The following is a 4,128-nucleotide window of genomic DNA, read 5'->3' as shown; positions in this document are numbered from 1 at the left end:
ATCCCTGCCATTGGAGCAAACAACTTTGAGCTTAAGCCTCAATTAGTTTCTCTAATGCAACAGAATTGCAAGTTTCATGGACTTCCACTGGAAGATCCTCACCAGTTTTTGGCTGAGTTCTTGCAAATCTGTGACACTGTTAAGACTAATGGGGTTGACCCTGAGGTCTACAGACTTATGCTATTCCCTTTTGCTGTAAGAGACAGAGCTAGGACATGGTTGGACTCTCAACCTAAAGAAAGCCTGGACTCTTGGGAAAAGCTAGTCAATGCCTTCTTGGCAAAGTTCTTTCCACCTCAAAAATTGAGTAAGCTTAGAGTGGAAGTCCAAACCTTCAGACAGAAGGAAGGAGAATCCCTCTATGAAGCTTGGGAAAGATACAAACAATTAATCATAAAGTGTCCCTCTGATATGCTTTCTGAATGGAGCATCATAAGTATTTTCTATGATGGTCTCTCTGAACTGTCCAATATGTCTTTGGATAGCTCTTCTGGAGGATCTCTTCATCTGAAGAAGACGCCTACTGAAGCTCAAGAACTGATTGAAATGGTTGCAAATAACCAATTCATGTACACCTCTGAAAAAAATCCAATGAACAATGGGACTAGTCAGAAGAAAGGAGTTCTTGAGATTGACACTCTGAATGCCATATTGGCTCAGAACAAAATATTGACCCAACAAGTCAATATGATTTCTCAAAGTCTGTCTGGAATGCAAAATGCACCAAGCAGTACTAAGGAGGCTTCATCTGAGGAAGAAGCCTATGATCCTGAGAATCCTTCAATGGAAGAGGTGAATTACATAGGAAAACCCTATGGAAACACCTATAATCCTTCATGGAGAAATTGATGAGCGGATAATTTGTATACTTTTTGGCATTGTTTTAAGTATGTTTTTAGTATGATTTAGTTAGTTTTTAGTATATTTTTATTAGTTTTTAGTTAAAATTCACTTTTCTGGACTTTACTATGAGTTTGTGTGTTTTTCTGTGATTTCAGGTATTTTCTGGCTGAAATTGAGGGACCTGAGCAAAAATCTGATTCAGAGACCAAAAAGGACTGCAGATGCTGTTGGATTCTGACCTCCCTGCACTCGAAGTGGATTTTCTGGAGCTACAGAAGCCCAATTGGCGCGCTCTCAACGGCGTTGGAAAGTAGACATCCTGGGCTTTCCAGCAATATTTGATAGTCCATACTTTGCCCAAGATTTGATGGCCCAAACCGGCGTTCAAAGTCACCTCAAGAAATCCCAGCGTTAAACGCTGGAACTGGCACCCAAATGGGAGTTAAACGCCCAAACTGGCACTAAAGCTGGCGTTTAACTCCAAAAAGAGTCTCTGCACGAAATTTGCTTCATTGCTCAGCCCAAGCACACACCAAGTGGGCCCGGAAGAGGATTTTTATGTCATTTACTCATTTCTGTACACCTTAGGCTACTAGTTTTCTATAAGTAGGACCTTTTACTATTGTATTTTCATCTTTGGACATCTAGTTCTTAGATCATGATAGAGAGACTTTGGTAGCTATCTTCATTTTTATGCTATCTTAGATCATTGGGAGGCTGGCCATTCGGCCATGCCTAGACCTTATGCTTATGTATTTTCAACGGTGGAGCTTCTACACACCATAGATTAAGGTGTGGAGCTCTGTTGTACCTCGAGTATTAATGCAATTACTATTGTTCTTCCATTCAATTCCGCTTGTTCTTATTCCAAGATATCACTTGTTCTTCAACTTGATGAAGGTGATGATTGATGCCCATCACCATTCTCACTCATGAACAAAGTGACTGACAACCACTCTTGTTCTACAAGCATTTGAGGCTTGGTGAATATCTCTTGGATTCCTGATTGCACGATGCATGGTTGATCGCCTGACAACCGAGTGCTCGCCTGACAAACGAGCCAACCATTCCGTGAGATCAGAGTCTTCGTGGTATAGGCAGGACCTGATGGCGGCATTCAAGAGAATCCGGAAGGTCTAAACCTTGTCTGTGGTATTCTGAGTAGGATTTAATGATTGAGTGACTGTGACGTGCTTCAAACCTGTAACCTACTGGGCGTTAGTGACAGACGCAAAAGAGTGATTTTATTCCGGTAGGGGAGGGAACCAAACCGGTGATTAGCCGCATGAGCATTAGTTTTCACTGCGAGGATGGGAGGTAGCTGCTGACAACAGTGAAACCCTACACGAGCTTGCCATGGAAAGGAGTAAGAAGAATTGGATGAAGGCAGTAGGAAAGCAGAGAGACGGAAGGGAAGGCGTCTTCATACGCTTATCTGAAGTTCCTACCAATGAATTACATAAGTATCTCTATCTTTACCTTTGTGTTATTTTCGTTCATCACTATATCCATTTGAGTTTGCCTGACTAAGATTTACAAGATGACCATAGCTTGCTTCAATACTAACAATCTCCGTGGGATCGACCCTTACTCACGTAAGGTTTATTACTTGGACGACCCAGTGCACTTGCTGGTTAGTTGTGCGAAGTTGTGTAATGCCATGGTATTGAGCTACCACGTTTTTGGAGCCATTACCGGGGATTATGAGAGTTGTGAAAAAGTAATGTTCACAATTTCGCGCACCAAGTTTTTGGCGCCGTTGCCGGGGATTGTTCAAGTTTTGAGCAAGCTTTCGGTAACATCAGTGCCAAGATCCGGCAGCAACATCAAGTTTTGGTGTTATTGCCGGGGATTGTTCAGGCTGGACAACTGACGGTTCATCTTGTTGCTTAGATTAGGTATTTATTTTTTCGAAATTCTTGAAGATGAATTCTAGAGTTTCATGATGATTTGTTGAAATCTGGCTGGCTGAGAAGCCATGTCTAATCTCATTGGACCGAGGTTTCAACTTATCATCACAAGAGCTTGTTGATTTCTTATCAATCTTGCTTTTGGAGCGGTGATCTGCTAAGGCTTGGCTGGCCTCTGGCCATGTCTAGTGTTTTGGACCGAAGCTTTCTTTGAAAGCTTGGCTGGCTGTGAAGCCATGTCTAATTCCTGGACCGGAGTCTTAGACTAACATTGCACTGATTCCTGGAATTCTCATTAAGAATTTTGATATCTTTTTCCATTTAATTTTCGAAAAACACAAAAAAATTTTACAAAATTATAAAATCCAAAAATATTTCTTGTTTAAGTCTAGTGTCTCATCATAAGTTTGGTGTCAATTGCATGCATTCATGTGTCTAAGTGATCTTCAAGATGTTCTTGATGATTTACTTGCTCTGATCTTTGAAATTCTATTGACTTGATTGTTTTGAGTGTCTCATATGCATTTTCATTTTGTTAGTGTCAGCAGTATACAAACTGCTAAGTTTGGTGTCTTGCATGCATTGTCATTTGATTCTTGTTGCATTTTGGTTTGTCCTTATTATTAAAAAATCCAAAAATATTTTTAATTTGTGTCTTTTCAAGTCAATAATACAGAGAATTGAAGATTCAGAACATACAGCAGAGGAATTGCACAGAAAAAGCTGGGCGTTCAAAACGCCCAGTGAAGAAGGACAGACTGGCGTTTAACGCCAGCCAGGGTACCTGGTTGGGCGTTTAACGCCCAAAAGGGTAGCATTTTGGGCGTTAAATGCCAGAATGGATACCATTCTGGGCGTTTAACGCCAGGATGGCTAAAGGGGGAAGATTTTGTTTTCAAAATCAATTTTTTTCAAGTTTTCAAAATTTCTTCCAAATCAAATCTTTTTCAAATCAATTTTTTCAATCAAATCTTTTTCAAAATTAACTTCTTTCCTTTTTCAAAGAAACTTACTATCAATTAATGATTTGATTCAACATTTCAAGTATGTTGCCTTTTCTGTTGAGAAAGGTTTAATGTTTGAATCATATCTTTTCTTGTTAAGTCAAGTTTTTAATTTTCAAATCAAATCTTTTTAAAATGTTTTTCAAATCATATCTTCTCAATCACATCTTTTTAAAACCAATCATATCTTCTTAACCACATCTTTTTCAAAATAGTTTTTGTTCCGGGGGTTACCTGAAACGTGTAGCTCGGTCGTCTCTGGAGAGGTCCGAGATAGGGGTCAGGGACCCGAGCTTGATATGTGGAGAGGTTGGTGGTTGTACCTGCAATGACACTCCGATGCTTAAGTTAGCATGGGTCCAAGCAGATAT

The 4,128-nt window shown here is 40.0% G+C and overlaps 1 non-coding gene across 1 annotated transcript; it reads right to left on the bottom strand.

Annotated features, from left to right (window-relative positions):
• Window positions 1-309: 309 nt before the first annotated feature.
• On the bottom strand, window positions 310-417 carry LOC112793101 (small nucleolar RNA R71). Its single transcript, XR_003197810.1, has one exon. It is a non-coding gene; the product is annotated as a small nucleolar RNA R71 (small nucleolar RNA).
• Window positions 418-4,128: the final 3,711 nt, after the last annotated feature.

The sequence above is a fragment of the Arachis hypogaea genome, chromosome 3 (genome assembly GCF_003086295.3).
Source record: "Arachis hypogaea cultivar Tifrunner chromosome 3, arahy.Tifrunner.gnm2.J5K5, whole genome shotgun sequence".
Classification (NCBI taxonomy): Eukaryota; Viridiplantae; Streptophyta; class Magnoliopsida; order Fabales; family Fabaceae; genus Arachis; species Arachis hypogaea.
The sequence above is the reverse complement of the archived record's forward strand: the minus strand, read 5'-3'. Positions and strand labels throughout refer to the sequence as shown.